This window comes from Balaenoptera physalus (genome assembly GCF_965194825.1).
Source record: "Balaenoptera physalus genome assembly, chromosome: 9".
NCBI lineage: Eukaryota > Metazoa > Chordata > Mammalia > Artiodactyla > Balaenopteridae > Balaenoptera > Balaenoptera physalus.
Genome location: NC_138888.1, coordinates 27,092,279 through 27,111,143, shown reverse-complemented (window position 1 = coordinate 27,111,143; position 18,865 = coordinate 27,092,279). Strand labels below are relative to the sequence as shown.

Genomic DNA, 18,865 nt, shown 5'->3' with positions numbered 1-18,865 from the left:
CCTCTTCATTTACCACTGACTTTTTAATTAGCAGTTCTATCAGAAGTGGTTTTACAAACTGCAGCAAAACTGCACTTTTAAAGCAAGAAGGGGGTCATATAATTACTGGAAACTAAGGAGAGTCTGCAATGGTGGGAAGCAGGACTTACTCTCTCTGTTAAATCTCAACACTGAAAACAAGTTAACAGAGGTTCCAGAAGCAGATCCATGGGAAACAGAAGGAAGTAATAAATGTAAAATGAGATTTATAAAAGCAAATAGGTAAGATGATGACTCAATTCAGAGCTGTATTTTATAATAATTAATATCTAGCAAGTCCTTAGCAAGTATAATCAAGAAAAAGAGAAATCAAAGGTATAGAAATTATGACTAAGAAGGAGAATATAATCACAGATACAAGTTCTTCCGAAGCTCATAGATGACTAACACCAGGGTGGCATAAACTTGATACCAAAATTTGACAGTGTCCCAAAAATAAAATTCAGATTAGTCTCAAACTCATTTATGTATACAGACAAAAACATGAAAGAAAACTGAGCAAAATGCACCAAGCATTATACTACAAGACCACTAGATCATGGGTTTAAAATTTATTTTGGGAATGCAAGGATGGCTCAATGGGAAAAAAATCATCAGCATTCCCAAAGATGCCCCAAGTATTGATACTTTAACTAAAATTCAAAATCCACTTCCATTTCTCATTAAAAATAACGGCAAACTGAAAATATAAGGGTACTTCTTTAAAGTGAAGAATAATATATATTTCATAACAACTGCCAACTTTGTGCTTACAGGTATTCCCATGAAAATCAGGAAAAAGACAAGGCTGTCAACTATTCTCACTAGTAGTACACTTTCTGAAAATCCTAACTAATGCAATAAGATTTCACAAAGTATGGAAACATAATTCTATAAAATAAAATACTTAATTATCATTACTTGCAGGTGTTACAATTACCAACCAAAAAAACCCCAGTAAAATCAATTAAACAACCACTATGAGTAATAATACAATTTAGTAAGGTGTCAAGATGCAAAATTATGAAAACCAAGAGCTTCCTTTATAATCATAATAAGCTTCTGGAAAATGTAATAGTTAAACAGATCCTACTCACAATTAAAATGAAAATGTTAACATACAGCAAATTTAACAGATGATGCTAACTTGTTTAAAATATGTGCAATATGTGACATATGAAAGGTTAATATCTTTATAAATTATCTTGATTGGTCAATTTAAAACAAATAAGAACATTACAATAGAAAATTAGGCTATGGACATAGGCAGGTAAAATCACAAAAGTATAACTAAAATGGTAAGTAAACATATAAAAATATTCCACATCTCACTACTAATAAAATGCACATTAAATGAATAATAAAGTGTCAAGTTTTTTCCCTAACAAGTGGCCTAAGATATTTCAAAATACCCAATGGAGGTGCAAAGAAATGATACTCTTACATGCTGTGGGGAAGTGTAAACATTTTAGGAGACTTGAGTCCTTAAAATTATGCACACTCTTTGACTCAATAATTCCATTCCTAAGAATTCATCCTGTGAAAATTCCTATACGTGTGGCAGATTTACTTGTAAGTATACCCACCGAAATATTATTTTTGCAGTAACAATGGAAAATGCCTAAATATCCATCAGTAGAAAAATGGTGAAACACACACACACACACACACACACACACACACACACACACACTGATAAATTCAATTAATGGCACATTATACAGCCATTGAAAACTATATTATAGGAGAACATTTAATATTGGGGTAAATTCAAGCTATATTAAGGAAAAATATTAAAATATATACATTATAATGTATAGCATACACATTAAAATATAATGTATACATTATAATGAATAGATTATTATATATATTCTATGTGTATATATGCACATGAATAAAAGTTTTGGGAAGTTGTATACCAAAGTGTAAACTGTGATAATAGCTGTGTGATGGAATTATGAATTACCTTTTCCTCTTTATACTTTCTATGTCTTTCACAATTTCTATTATGAACGTTGATTACTTTTGTAATTTAGGAACCCACCAGAATACACAAAGAACATCGAAGCCCCGTGTGACTGAATGTAAAACCAAAGTGCAGCACTTTTATAAAAGGGACACAGACCCTCGAGAGGCTCTTTGAGACAGTCGGCCTTATCTAATGAATGTGAAATTAGAGTCTGCATTCTGTGAAGGAGAAATAAATCAGATCAGATGGAGGCTAAAGACCTAGAAGATTGAGTGAGGTTATAAAAGGGGAGGACAGGTCACAGGAGCTTCAAAAGATGTTTTCAAGGCTAACCATGACTTCAGGGCTCTTTAATACAAATGGAGAGCTTTCTTTTGGGGTCCTTACCATTTACAAATCAAAAATCAACACCCGAACAAACTGAGTCACTGCATCCCACCCACACGCCCCATCTGCCTCCTGCGCCCACACGGCTTGCTCCTCCCACAGATGCCAGCCACTCACAGTCAGCGACGCCGCTTTAAAATCAAGAGAAGGCATACAATGCGGCTGAGAGAAACCAAATAAAACAACTGTCGATGAAAAACAAATGAGAGATATACAAAGAAAAATACTAAGTTAAAGTAGTGACAAGAGGGGGGGAAATGGGTTCTTTCCAGAGAACTGACTCGTGGAATTTGTTGCTAAAACAAAATACAAACGCTGCAGAAGGCTTTCAGATGAAGAGAGAAACGAGACATTTAAAATAAATGGTAAAAGCAAACTAAGGTGTATTCACTAGATCTAAACATCTAAACAGGAACAGACCCATTTGGGGATGCAATATAGAACATTAAAAATGCTTAATTGTATAGTAATTTTAAAATACCATAATACCATATGATAACTCAGAAGAAGACAGGCATTTTTCCTACCTCAAATTCAGATAAGTGATTTGTTCTAATGTATTTGTATTTTTTTCTTAATTTTTTCTTAATTTCCATAGAGGAAAACTTACTCTTTCATCTGCTTTGTAAAGTGTTCAAAGCAAGTGCCCATTTTTTTATTGTTGAGTTTGTTTTCTTACTGTGAGTTTTGTGTGTTTTTATATCATCTGGATATGTTTCCTTTGTCAGATATGTGATTTACAAATACTTTCTCCCAGTTTGTGACTTACCTCTTCATTCTGTTAAGTGTCTTTAGGAGAGCAGAAGTTTTTAACTTTAAGCCCAATTTATCAAATTTTTTTTCTATTGTGGATTGTGCTTTAGGTGTGGTATCTCAAAAAAATCTTTGCCTAACCCAAGGCACAAAAGTTTTCTCCTTTGTTTTCTCCTGAAAGTTTTATAGCTTTCACATTTTACATTTAAGTTTATGATCCATTTTGATTTTCTCTTCCAAAAAGTTTTGGATTTTCTATTCCATTCCATTGATCTACGTGTCTACCTTTTGCCAATACAGATGTTCCTCGACTTACAATGGGGTTATGTCCAGATAAACCCACAGTAAGTTGAAAGTACTGTAAATTGAAATACATTTAATACACTTAAACTACCGAACATCATAGCTTAGCCTAGCCTACCTTCAATGTGCTCAGAACACTTACATTAGCCTATAGTTGGGCAAAATCATCTAACACAAAGCCTATTTTATAATAAAGGGCTGAATATCTCATATAATTTATTGAATAGTGTACTGAAAGTGAAAACAGAATGGTTGTAAGCGTATCGGTTGTTTCACCTCCTGATTGCCTGGCTGACTGGGAGCTTCAGCTCGCTGCCACTGCCCAGCATCACAACAGAGGACTGTACCACTAGCCCGGGAAAAGATCAAAATTCAAAATTTTGAATTATGGTTTCTACTGAATGGGTATCATTTTTGCACCACCATAAAGTCCAAAAATCGTAAATTGAACTGTTGTAAGTTGGGGACCGTGTGTGCTATGTACACTGTTTTGTCTACTGTAGCTTTATGGTAGGTACTGGAATCAGGCAGTGTGAGTCCTCCAACTCTTCTGTTTTCAAAATTGTTGTAGCTATTTTAGTTCTTCAATTTGCTTTCCTGTATAAATTTTAGAATCAATTGGTAGCTGAGAGCTATCCGTTGATAGCTGCAAAAAATTCTCCCAGAATTTTGACTAGGATTATGATGACTATAGATCATTTCAGGGAGAACTGACATCTTAACAATATTGAGTCTTTCAGTGCATGAATATGGCATATCTCTCCACTTATTTAGGTCTTCTTTGATTACTTTGTCCATCAGTATTTTGTAATTTTCAACATATAGTTCCTACACATATTTTGTTAAATTTATACCTGTTCCATTTTGGGGGTGCTATTGTAGATGGTACTCTTTTTAAAATTGCAAATCCCAATTGTTCATTGTTAGTACATAAAAATGGTTGATTTTTGTATATTGACCTTGTATCCTGAAGCTTTACTAAACTCACTTATTAGTTCAAGGAGCTTTTTTTTTTTTTTGGTACATGCTTTGTGATTTTCTACATGGACAATCATATCATCTGTAACTAGAAATGGTTTTCTTTCTTCCTTTCCAATCTGTATGTCTTTCATGGTTTTTGTTTTCTGGTTGGTTGTTTGGTTTTACCTTGTTATACTGGCTAGGACTTCTAGTTACACAGCATTTTTTTACACAATAATATTTCATTATCTAACTAAAGAAAATATTATCTTATCATGGCTACCTTCTGACTCTGATGCATATCTTCTCAAAAGTAATAAAATAAACAGGTGAAAAATTTTTTCCTTGTGAAATCATCCTAAGACACGCTAAAAATGCATAAGATGATGTAATTAAAACAAACTAAATAAATGCCTGATACTCCACCATTTTTGAAACCCACTTATATGGGGTACAGTTTACCCACTTTATTTTATAAACATGTATTTAGTAGTTACACGTGTCAGACATTCTGTGCTTTTCAAATATTAAATCACTTAATCTTCGTAATACCCCTTTTGTGGTAGGTAATGTTATTATCTCAGGACATTGAGGTAGAGAAGGTATAAGTAGTCAGCCCAAAATCAGTCTGAAAGTGGTAGCACCAGGATTCAAACCCAGGCAATCTGGCTGGAGAATCCATGCCCTTAATTCTTAAATGAGCCACATACTACACTTATAGGATATGGAGGTTCCAAAGATCAGAACAAAAATGAATTGCAAAAATAGATTTGGGGACCGATGCATATACTCCTGTAATGTATTTCATGAGTAAAGGCACTTAATAATCGTCTAATTGAGTTTTTGTGGTAATATTGTGCATAAAATTGCCACATTTCAAATTTTAAGGCTAAGTCAGTCATTCAAAAATATAGGCAAAGACATAAAAATCTCTCACAGTTGTATATAAGGTGTAGTTTCTTTCCTTGTTCCAATTCAATTAACGCTAAATGGAGCATCAAATTAGGTTTGCCAGGAGTTTATTAAAGCATAATAAATTTCTAGGACAATCACATAAGACTGTTGTGCGTTATTGCATTTTGGTCAGCAAATGGCAGTGGTTCATGGTCTGTGTTACTTTCTATTTAATTTTTCCTTGGTAAACCATGTCTGTTAGTTAAATAGCTCACAAGAGCTGCTGCTGCTGCGTGTAAAAAGCAGCATTGAAGGAAGACACGAATGTTTATTTCTATCTATTCAGTTTTTTTTCCTTAAGCATCAGGATCGCTGATGACAAAGTAAGAGCCCAGTAGCGATTCAGCTTGTTCTGCAGTCTACAAGGTGCTCTAAAGTTTCATAATCACTGGAAACTTGCCAAGTTATCACACAGAACTACCCATCCAGTCATGATGGATTAATCCCCACAATGACCCATTAGTTCCAGTTTAATTCAGCAAACATCCTGAGCCATTCTCTGGTAGGATGGACGACAGAAACCTACGTGGGTGAGGCATCAGCTGGCAATGGAGTCAGAAAGTGGAGCACCTCAAACAGCACCCCCAGCACATCAAAGGCATTACGGAAGAAGCCAAGGAAAGGAAGGGTACCTGGGACTTGGTTGAGAAATACAGAAAACCACAATAGAAAACGATGTCAATTCCCAATGGGATCCTTAATGGGTGAACCAAGAGAGATTCTCTCAAGAGCAGACACTAACCCCCAAATGATCATCCCTTCCTAATTCTTAAGGGAAGCATAACCTGCATTCCATTGATTTTTCTTTTATGAATGAATAAGGGCTGTTTACAACTAATCTACAATATGAAAATTACTAAAATGTTACTCATAGCCTAAAAGTAGTGCCCCAGGAGAGTATCCTGAAGATTCTAAGTCAGTTTTCTAAAGTCTGGCAGGGATACAATGTTGAGAAGTTGCAAAACTCCTATTGTACAGCTAGAATTGCTGAGATTTTCAGGAAGGATAGAAGAGTAATCCATCATCACTGTTGTTTTGAATTGGTCATGGTTTGGAAATTCCTGCTTTAAATTACTACTCATTTAGTTTCATCAGCACCCTTTTATTTTCTTGTATGTTATTTAGTTAACCCTACTGTGTATAATGATACATATTTGTATCAACAATAGATTTTGGCCCCCAATTTCCTCATCCCTAAACTCCAATAAATGTATGCATAGTGATTCAAGCATGAATCATTCATATATTGCTCAAGAAAATACATATATTATCTCCCCACCCCAGCCCTAATTTGCTTGTTTGATGTTTATTATACTGAGGTATTGGGGGGTTTTTTAACCTGAAAAGAAGCCTGGGAGGTAAGTGATCAGAGGGACGGTTTGCACTTCCAGAGGTTGGTCTTATAAAAATGTTGAGAGCCATTGCACCTACCAAAGGGGGGCGGGTGCAGAGAGGGAAAAGGGGAGAAGCCTAGAGAGGAAAAAGAAACAAAAGAGAAAGAAAGAGGGGGGAAAGGGGAAGGAGAGAAATATGGAAAGAAGGAAGGAGGGAGCAGAACCAAATAAGATTGGTGGTGTAAGAACTAAAGTCCCCTTGCCTGGTCAATAGCTGCAAGAGTTCGGTTCACGATGCCCCAGCTTAAGAGAATGCAAGTGGGAAAAAGCACACATCTGTAGGAGGTGCCCAGCCCAGAGTGGCAGGACCTAGAACCACAGCTTTCGGCCAGGAGGAGATGCAGCCTCAGAAAAGCACACCACAGAGCTGAAAAGCTGGAAAGGAAACTTCCCCATCTCCAGAGGCCGGAGTCATGAATATGCAAAAGGCAGGCAAGCTGTTTCATGACTTCCAGTGTCTGAATCCTAATTAGGTTTCTGGCTGGGTGACATTAGACACCTTAAATTCTCTGAGTTTCGGTTTCCTCAACTGTAAATTGAGGATAGTAACGCAGGTATTTACCACACAAAACTGTTGTAAGGGTTACATGTGCACTAAGCACAGGAAACTCTCAATATATCGTCATTATATGCAGCCACTACAAAAAATGTTCATAGGAAGCCCTTTGAGCAATTTATCATGTTATTGAAGACAATGCGAATATATAACTCAATACCACCTGATGAAGCCTCAGATGAATAATTACTCATCAAAATGATGTTGAAATCAAATTATGAAGGCACAGAAAGCCAACATAAAGAATTCTGACTTGACTTTACAATCAGTGGTGATCCATCCATGTCCATGAGTTTTGAGAAGGGGTGCAGCAGGATCAAATTTTTGTGAAGATAAACCTAGAATTTGTGGATGGATGAGTATCAAAACAGACTGGAAAGTGGGAAACCAGTTAAGTTAAGGAGTCATTCAAGGGACATGTGCCCCTAAACTAATATAGAGATAACATGGTGGGGAAATCATGGTGGGGAAGCTTTAGAAATTTGGTGGATGCAGGATAATCAAAAAAAGAATTAAAAATGATTCTGTTTTGAACTTGAATGTTTAAGATTGATGACCTGTCATTAACACAGTAAATGACAAGAGGAAGAACCATTTTTTGGGTAGTAACTTGACTTTGGATTGGGACACGCTAAACATTGTGTGTGTGTGTGTGTGTGTGTGTGTGTGTGTGTGTATCTGACAGCTGTCACTTTTTATCTAAGCAGAAAGATGAGAATCAGACTGAGCGATTTAAGAGTCAGAATGATGGGTGATAGTTGAAGTAGAATTGTAGATGAGATTGTCAACTTAGTATAGAAAGAAATGAGAAGGCATCTTTGACTCAGGACATCCTTTCTTCATTATATATCCAAAAGAAACACAAATAGATGTTCACCAAAAGACATGTAATGAATGTTCATAACAGCAGTATTTATAAACCATCAACAGTAGAAGAAATACCATGTGCTATATACAGACAATGGATACTATACAGCAATGAGAATTTTAAAATCTATAACCCTATGTGACAACATGGATGAATCTCACGAACAGACTGTTAAAAGAAAGAATCCAGATACAAAAAAGTAGGTACTTTATGATCCTGTTCATATTAGGTTCATAAATGTGATATTCAAAATAGAGGATTCTTTGGTGGGGGGCAATGGCTGAGAGGGGCTCCAGGGGTCTTCTGGAGAGCTGGTAAGGGTCTGCTTCCTGACCTAGGTACTGGTTACTCAGACATGTTCATTTTGGTCAATAATTTTGTCCAGAATGTCAAAAGAGGGCTGTATTTAGTTTCCTGTGGCCATTTTAACAAATTACCACACACTTGGTCCCTTAAAACAACAGAAGTTTATTCTTTCACAGTTCTGGAGGCTGGAAGTTCAAAATCAAGGTGTCAGCAGGGCCAGGATCAGGCTTCCTCAGAAGCTCTAGGGCACAATGTGTTCCTTGCCTCTTCCAGAACCTAGAAGTTTTAAGCATTCCTCGGCTTGTAGTATGTGTGCCTGTGGTGTCAAAGCATCCTCTGCCTCTCTCTTATAAGGACCCTTGTGATGGCATTTATGGCCCATCCAGGATCATCTCATCTCAAAACCCTTAATCACATATGCAATCAAATTTTCCAAATAAAGTAGCATTCACTGGTTCCTGTGTTTTGACATAGATGTTGAAGCCTAGGGGTGAGGGTCATTTTTCAGCCCACCGCAAGGATTATAAAGAAGCCACATGATGAGAAAGGTGAACACAGCAGCACTAAAGGTGTTGAGTAAGAGCTAAGGAAATGGAGGTAACAAGCACAGACATTCTCCAGCAAGGAAGAGGATTAACACCCACTAAGGTCCAGAGGAGGGATTTTCACATTCAATAAGGAAACCGAGAGATCAAACAATTGAAGGGGATTTGAAAGTGCTAAAGGTGTTTAGTTTTAGGATGGTGTGCTCGAACGTTAGTAGAAAGATTAAGATTTTAAAGAGGCGGAAGTAATTAGTGGAGACCGTCTCTATATTTCTGGATAAGACAGATGGGATGGGATCAAAGGTGAAGGGGAAAAGTCAACTTGGAAAAAAGGAGGGATACTTTTAAGAGAAAGGGAAGTAATACAAAACAAAGACTGAGAAATAATAAAGTGGAAGGGAGAATGCTGAGATCCTTCAATTTAGGTGAAGACTTTTTAGGACAGAGCTCGGGTGCTGGTGGCCAACAGAGAGGAAAGCCCAGCCCAGGGGACGGCAAGAACAAGCCTACATCCTGTGGACATCCCTGGAAACATGCCAGAAGGCGGCACTACCTCTGCTCTCGGAAGTCATGACCCCAGTACATTTCTTTTTTAGGAGAACTTTACGTCATTTGTGATAGTAAGAATGCTAACTATTGCAGCTACAGAAGCAAGATGTGAACCCAAGCCTTATAAGAACCAAAAACTCTATTCTTTTCCTTACTTCTACTGCCTAAGATGTAGTAAAGGAGTATTTGACGAAAAGAGGGACGCCAAAGAATAGAGTTCAATTTTATTCTGCTTACTGGCTACAGACAAAAACCTTAACCAGACATGAAAATCTCAAACTTACAAATGAGCATTCTTGGTCACAAGGAAGACTGGGCTAATAAAGGATCCTTCCTTCTTATCAGAGAGGAATTTCAAGCACACAATATTTTGATGGTGGTTTAGTAAGTGTCATTAAGGGAGCCCTGTAAATACTCTAACCAGATTCAATCTTCAAGTGAATCCTTTATTATCAGTGCACAAGGAAAGTAAATAAATCACAATTTTTATCTTTGGTGAATAGCAAGTACTTTATAAAGTGATATTTCTTGGTCACAGGTATAGCAGTCCCCTACAATTTTGCTTATTAAAGAAATACAAATAGGTCCTACATCAAAAAGTATTAACTCTCTTTCCAAGTTAGAAAAGGGTCTAGGGACTTCCCTGGCGGTCCAATGGTTCAGAATCCCCACTTCCACTGCAGGGGGCACGGGTTCAATCCCTGGCTGGGGAACTAAGATTCCTCATGCCGCGGGGAATGGCAAAAAAAAAAAAAAAAAAGTTGTGTAGCATGTACAAAAAAGGGTCTAGTTTATAATCTGAGAATTTATTTTTTAATGTTACGGCAATTACAGTAGACTTGGACAATGATCTATAAAGAGTATGTTATATAAGAAAAGTATGAGTCAGAATTAAATCTAAAGTTATTTATGTGACAGGGCCATGGTGCACCTTATATGCAGAAATGGAATACGAGGCTGCTTTGACGGCAAAAATGTCTATGTCACCGTTGAAAACTATTTTTCTCCTTGAAATTATTCTATTTCCTGAAGGTATACTGGGTTTAAGGGTCTATAATCACAAATTTAGATCTCTATAAACTCATTTTATGTACTAAATTTCAGTCCTTAAGTAACCAATCTATTTTCACTAGATACTGAAAGAGCTATTCAGAAAAATCTGAACAGGCTTTTTAAGAGTTTACTCTAGTTTTTATGGTGCATGGCATTTTTTTTTTTAGGTCTCTCATATTTAATTTTAATTAACTCTTCATAGCTGTCTGCATTTATGCTTCAGTGAATTTCCCAAGCACACAGAGCAGCCTCTGTCACTGTAAGACTCTTACACAAGCGTCATCCTTACCAACCGGATTAACTGGCACTGGCGTTAAGTTGTGTAAGGTTACAAGAGTCCATTTGTGATCGTTTCTGTAAAAAGAATCTAATTGTTCCTCATAGATGTGCATCCTGAGTGACATACTCTTCCCTAATTGCTTTACACCTTTTCAACTTATTCACACAGAGACAACAGACAGCGGCCAGAGAACAGCTGAACATTATCTCCCGTAGTTCCAAAGCAAAAATGGCTGTGGCAATGTCATTCCCATTGAAGGTTGTTCTGATTAAGGGGAGATTTTTCTCACTCTGTCTAGGGAAATAGCTGTAGTAAATGTTTGCTATATCTACACAAACAACAATAGTGATTAAAGGAGTGTAACACAGGGATACAATCAAGAAAATTCAGACTATGGAAAATTCTACAGGAAAAATGACCTGGTTTCCTCATCAAAAACATTACAGGAGGTGAGGGAGAGCGATGGAAGGAAAAATTAGATATTAAAAGAGACTTAAGGGACACTGTCAATTGCAAAGTAGGGACCTTATTTGGATTCTAACTAAAATAAATGTTAAAAAATCATGACACAGAAAATTTGACAACTGGCAGGATGATTGATGATATTAAGAAATTATTTTAAGTGTGATAAGAGCCTGTGGTAGGAGCATGGTAATTTAATCCTATATTACAAAAAGGAAAAAAAAGCTAACTGCTGGCGTATAGGACCACACAACATATGTATTCTTTTTCTTTTTTTTTTTTTTAACACATATGTATTCTTTATCAAAGAGTGTTATTCCTCACGCAATATGAAATTTAATTGCAAGCGATAAACACTGTACTGTTCCTGCTGTAGAAAGAACACAGGTAGTCAAATGAAAGAAGCCCAGCTTGCACAGTACTTGTTTGGCAGAAATAGTGACTCACCACGGTAAGCAGGCCAGTTTGAAAGGGTTTTTACTTCTTGCATATATATATGACTGTCGTCTGTTGTACTCATAAAGGCAACTGGATCTAAGAAGTGTGGGTAAGTGCCGGGGAGCTCCACGGTGCTCCAGATTCTTTAAGTGCAGACAAGTGGAAAGCCCCCTAAAGCAGGATTCATCTAGCATGTCTCTAAAAGACGCCAAGCTTTTGCTTTCTTTGTACGCTGTCAAAGTCACTCCCAACACCTAATAAGTAATCGGCATCTAGTCAAAATGTGCGCTATTTTTATTCAAATTTACTTTGTGCTTCCTTTAAGAGTATCTGTAATTCTGTTCGCACAACAGATGTGTAAATATGATTCTGCCAGCAATGATTTCACTCCACAGCTTACATGTTGATATTTCAGTAGAGTACAACGATTCATTTTGGGGTTTTTTAAACACTTCTTTCTGGAAGATGACCTATTAGAGAGAATGAGTAGAACTGAAACTATTCTTTGTTGAATAATCCTTTTATTGCTTTCAGACTTAGGCTGCTGACCTTAACTGACTGTAACTGACTGAAATAGTCTGGGTCCTTTTTTTGCCTTCTCACTAAAGTTAAATCTGTCAATCTTCAGGAGTTCACTTATTCTCTAGGAGAGTTACAGTTCGTTTGTTTTAATGCAACACATTCATGGGATGATAAAAATGTCACTGAGAAAAGGAGCTGTCAGTCCATCTCAAAGGCCAGCCACACTAGGATGAAGACAGGGAAGGAAAGACCGCTTTAGCAGCTCTGCAATGGGGAAAATGGGAGACACCTGTTCCATAGACACAGCAATAGGCTGGGCAGGAGATGACAGGCAACCCCCTTCCGTGCATTACCCATTAGGTTATGCCCTCCTCAGAGATTTCCAAGAGCTTCTTATCACACTGCATGGGAGGATCGGGTTTCTTAACCTTGCTTCAATCTCAGTCATCACAGCACCCTGGAAATGCTCCCTTTCCTCTGCTCCCACACTTGTTTACTTTAACAAGCATTTATTATCTGTTCTGTGCAAGGGACTGTGAAGAGGTCAAAGAAATCAGCACCAGCCCTTCAAGTGCATGTGAGCTACAGAAGTCCAGGGTCAAATGAAACAGATGTAAATATTCCATGGGAGCACTGAATGAGAAGTGATTGATTCTGATGGGGGTCTCAGGGAAGGCACTGTAGGGGCAACAGCGTTGAGATAAGCCTTGAGAAACGGTAATATTTCAGTACACAGAGGCTGGGAAGGAAGGCCATTTCTGGCTACTCCGTGATTGCATAATTTAGGAGTTTCTCTCCGCCAGAAGAATTGCCCCACCACCTAAGAATGGACGTGGGCAGAACCTCCCACTGACCAAGGAAAGGCTTATTGCTCCATCTACCTGGTCTTCCTGCAGGAAGTTTACAGACAGTAAAATAAATTGCACAAATGTTGTGGGTTTTGTTTTTTTTTTCTGGAATTCTTTTCAATAAAAACTTTTTTCTTACTAGGAAGAGAGAGATTTCATTTTGCTTGTGCCTTTACACACTCTAAGTTGCATTACTAAATACATCCCCTTCCCTTATGTGTCACTGGGATGCCCATGTTATCCCTCTCCCCTACTCCTTGGTCCAAGGTGAGTTTCACTCCCTTCCCTTTTCAGAGCTCGCTCCGCTCACAATCCAACAGCTAGGGATCTGCTGTTTGTGCACTGGAAGGTAGCTGATGCCTACGAGTTGAACAGAAGACGCTGGTAAGGAGACAACTTTTAATTCACGTTGCTGACGCAGGAGAGACAAACAGAAACCAACCAACAGGAAAGGCTTCTGAATAAGAGAAAAAAGTCTTCCAGGTAGTGCTCTGGCCGAAAGATATGTTTACCAAACATCACCACAGCCATGGAGAGTATTCTGAGGCAGTGAGGAGCACAAAATGTGTATTTGCTAAAGGCATTAACACAATTAATTTGCTTCGAGGAGAGCTATATATCTCCCGAATTCTCAGCATTTGTTTCTATGTGTATATTAACAACCAGAAACAGAAAGAGCTAAAGAACTGAAATTACAGTGAGTAGAGTTCAGGCAGCACATGCATCTATTCTGGGAGCAGCTGCTATTGGGCTCAGAGTAACCTGTGGCCACGTCAGCTCCGACACACCAGGTACCAGTTCAGCCATCAGTTCAACTCATCCCTGCTACGTGCCAGGCCCAGGGATACAAAAGTCAGACACACACACACAAACACACACACACACACACACACACACACACACACACACACACACACACACGCAGAGTTCCTGTCTTCAGAAAGCTTACGTTCTAGTGGGGGGACAGAAAATCAAATAATCATACAAAAACAAATGCAAATGATAAAATAGAGGGCGTTTGGAAAGGTACAACAGAGAGAGCTAGTTACTTGATGGGGCTCCCCTGACCAAGTGATGGGATCTGAAGGAGAAGTGGAAATAAAGGGAGATCAAAATAAATGTGGCCTATCAGTAGTCAGTACTGACCAGGTATTACAAACAGCCAGGTGTCCCTCCTGCCAGGTGGGGGCGGGGGGTAGCTGGCTGGGGTCAGGCTGCCCGAGTCTGCGCTTCATCTGTGTAGCCCTACGCTGGAAACCCACCTTCCCCCAGTGGTTTCCTCATCTGTCAAATAAGAACAACAGTCCCTGTCATAGAAAGGGCTGAACAACAATGAGCCCTCAGTGCCTATTAGCCATTATTAGAGAGCGGGCCATGGATTGGGCGGTACCTTCACACCTTATTTCCACCACGGAGAACTGTCCACAATTTATAAATAGGTTCCTGTACTTTTCCTGTTTGATAAACAGGGCGTATAAAATCCATAAAATGAGTTTCATTCCCCTCAACAGACTCTTGCTGCCTTGACAAAATCTCTAGTTAAAGAACATCTTCAAGAGAGGCCCTAGACCATATGGAAACAACCAACATTTGTGGTCAGCATTTTGGGGTTTGAAGGAGGCAGACGAGGGCAAATAATTGCAAGGCCCCCAGAAGGTGCTGGAATGGCCAGCCGAACACATATCTTGTTTTGCTTCAAACAATCCCAGATGATGCCTTCTGTCCCACTGTAATTTCTAGTACAACGCCCGTCACTCTGTCACCCTGAGCAATGGGGCAGCTCCTGTCCCACTGTGTTGTCACCTTCCATAGGCCATGGCAGCAGGGGGCCTGCAGCTGTCAAAAATCTCAGTAAGAACCGCCCCCCCCTCACCCCATTAAGCTTGGCCCTGGGTCTTTCACTAGACGAAGACCTCAGCCCTGGATGTTCTTCAAATTACTTTTGGACATAAGCTGCTTTTCCAAATCTCCCAGATCCAGGTAATAGAGGAAACTGTGTAAATGGCACGGAGTAGAATCAGACAGCTTTTAAACTCAGCCTCTTGCTACTCTCAATGAAATGCATTTCATTTTGCTGGGATTTTTCACCTTTTCTTTGGTCATTGTCTGCACTCATGCATGTGTGTGTGTGTGGTATGTGTGTGTGTGTGTATGTATGTTTCCCTCTTTTTACCTGGCCCCTCTTTCACTCTAATCTTGGTTTTCCTTTTTTGGAATCTGCATCTTCCTCCAAGAGCTTATATTTGTCCTCTCGTCTTTCTGTTGTTTACTTACCATTTCTACTGAAAATACACAAGTCAGAGTCAAGTTTCTTTTAGACTCTACAAGCCAGAGCTGGTTTTACAACAGAACACGTGTCCCCTGAGTCTGGGACTAAAAGTCCCAAATGGTCTTTTGGGAACTGGTTTAAACCAGGCAGCCAGATCTGAAAGACTATATTCTCCCCAGCTATTTCTGCTCCCATGTGATTTCTTTCAGAGCACGACTGAGACAATGGAAAAAAAACCCAGAAAAATTACCTGAAATTCCACCATCCATAATCATACCACAATTAACCCAGATGCTATTTTGACTATGATTCCTGAATTATTTTTATGTTAGCTTGCTTTTAGAAAAAGTATGACACAAATTATTTTCTTAAACTGCAGATCTTCCTTTTGTACCTATTGTCATAAACAAATCAGACTTGTGAAAGGGAGCTTGAGGGCTCAATAACAAAGGAGCAATTTTCTGCCTTTTACTTGGAGACTATCCCTCTGAAGAAGGACTACATTTTTTCCTTTTCTTAGAAATATGGGTTAAATTAAAATGGTAAATGTTTTTCACTTCTGGAGCCACTATTTACTTCTTCATGTTGAATTCCCAGTAACTGTCATCATATCTCATTAAATATGTGCACTTGCTTTTCTATCAATAAGACTGTCTTGGTTAAAGCTAAACAAACTATCAACATGACCCCATCAATGTGACTCTCTTTACTAAATTTATCAAACAATAAAACTATATACAGGTAAATGATATAAATTTAAATGTTGTCAACTCTCAGAAATATAGTGTATCTAGTCCTCAGCATTAAAGAAGTAAAATATTATGCATATTAAAATGATCTATGGTTAAAACTTATCACATAGAGATATTAAGCGTTTTGGTGTATTTCTTTCTTGGCTTTTCCCTATACAATTATTACACGTACACACACATATGTACATACACACACCCATATGGTATGGGGGCAAAACTGCAATTATTCTACGTATAATGTTCCAATCATAACCACTTCTAATTGCTAAGGTTATATGTAGGAAAGCTTGAGTTTGATGTTCACAATTTGCTGTTGAATCGAGATACTAAAAGTCTGTGTTCAAACATGTACAAAAAACCCCCACTAAAGTTAACAGTGCTTAATAGTGAGAAACTTGAAATTTTCCCACTAAGATCAGGAATTGGGCAAGAATGCACCCCCTTCATCATTCCTTTTTAACACTGTACTAGAAGTCCCAGCTAATGCAAAAAGACAAAAAAAGGAAATAAAAGGTATACTATTGGGAAGGAAGAAATGAAACTGTCTTTACAGATGACAATTATCTATGTGAAAATCTGAAAGAATCAACAAAAAAACGACTAGAACTTACAAGTGATTATAGCAAGGTTTCAGGATTCACGGTTAATATACAAAAGTCAATCACTTTCCTATATACCAGCAACAAACACATGGAATTTGAAATTAAAAAGAGAATACCATTTATATTAGGACCCTACATATGAAATACATATAATAACAAAATATGTAAAAGATCTACATGAGGAAAACTACAAATCTCTCATGAAAATCAACAAAGAACTAAATGAATAGAGAGATATTCCATTCCAAGTTTATGGACAGGAAAACTCAATATTGTCAAGATGTCAGTTCTTTCCAACTTGATCCAATGGAATCCCAATCAAAATCCTGACAAGTTATTTTGTAAAGATAAAAAAAACTGATTCTATATGGAGAGGCAAAAGACGCAGAATAGCCAACACAATATTAAAGGAGAAGAACAAAGTTGGAGGGCTGACACTACCAGACTTTAAGACTTACTATAAAGCTACAGTAATCAAGACAATGTGGTATTGGTGACAGAATATACAAACAGATCAATAAAACAGAATAGAGAGCTCAGAAATAGACTCACATATAGTCAACTGATCTTTGACAAAGAAGCAAAAGCAGTACAATGGAGCAAAGATAGCCTTACAACAAACAGTGCTGGAACAACTGGACATTCGCATGAAAAAAAATGAATCTAGACACACAAAATTAACTCAAAATGGATCACAGGCCTAAATGTAAAATGCAAAAGTATAAAACTTCTAGAAGATAACACAGGAGAAACTCTATATGATCTTGAATATGGCAATGTCTTTTTAGTTACACCAAAGGCATGATCCATAAAAGAAATAATTGATAAGATGGATTTTATTAAAAAAAAAAAAACTTCTGCTCTGAGAAAGACACGGTTAAGAGAATGAGAAGACAAACCATAAACTGGGAAAAAAGATCTGTAAAAGAAATTCTGATAAAGGATCGTTACCCCAAATATACAAAAACACTTAAAAATAAGAAAGTGAACAGCCAGCTTTAAAAATGGGCAAAAGACCTGAATAAACACCTCACCCAAGGAAGACATATAGATGGTATGTGGTATGTAAGCATATGAAAAAATGCTCAACAGCATATGTCATCAGGGAGAAATGCAGATTAAAACAACAATGACCCACACACCCTTGGTCAATTAATCTGCAACAATGGAGGCAAGAATATAAAATGGAGAAAAGTCTCTTCAATAAATGGTGCTGGGAAAACTGGACAGCTACATGTAAAAGAATGAAATTAGAACATTCTCTAACACCATACACAAAAATAAACTCAAAATGGATTAAAAACCAAATGTAAGACCGGATACTATAAAACTCCTAGAGGAAAACATAGGCAGAACACTCTTTGAAATAAATTGCAGCAATATCTTTTTGGATCCATCTCTTATAAACAAATGTGACCTAACTAAACTTAAAAGCTTTTGCACAGCAAAGGAAACCATAAACAAAACAAAAAGACAACCTATAGAATGGAAGAAAATACTTGAAAATGATGCAACCAACAAGGAATTAATGTCCAAAATATAGAAAAAGATCATACAGCTCAATATCAAAAAAAAAACACAACACAATCAAAAAATGGGCAGAAGATCTAAATAGACATTTCTCCAAAGAAGACATACAGATGGCCAAAAGACATAAGAGAAGAGATGTTCAACATCACTAATTATTAGAGAAATGCAAATCAAAACTGCAATGAGGTATCACCTCACACCAGTCAGAATGACCATCATCCAAAAGTCTACAAATAATAAATGCTGGAGAGGGTGTGGAGGAAAGGGAACCCTCTTGCACTGTTGGTGGGAATGTAAATTGGTGTAGCCACCATGGAGAACAGTATGGAGGTTCCTTTAAAAACTAAAAATAGAGCTACAATATGATCCAGCAATCCCACTCCTGGGCATATATCTGGAGAAAACCATATTTTGAAAAGGTACATGCACCCCAATGTTCACTGCAGCACTATTTACAATAGCCAAGACATGGAAACAACCTAAATGTCCATCAACAGATGAATGGATAAAGATGTGATATATATATATACAGTGGAATACTGGT

General features: G+C 37.6%; 1 protein-coding gene across 4 annotated transcripts in view; it reads right to left on the bottom strand.

Moving 5' to 3' along the window:
• MAP3K5 (mitogen-activated protein kinase kinase kinase 5) overlaps positions 1-18,865 on the bottom strand; it is a 220,373-nt gene that overhangs the window by 155,093 nt on the left and 46,415 nt on the right. The window lies entirely within an intron of this gene.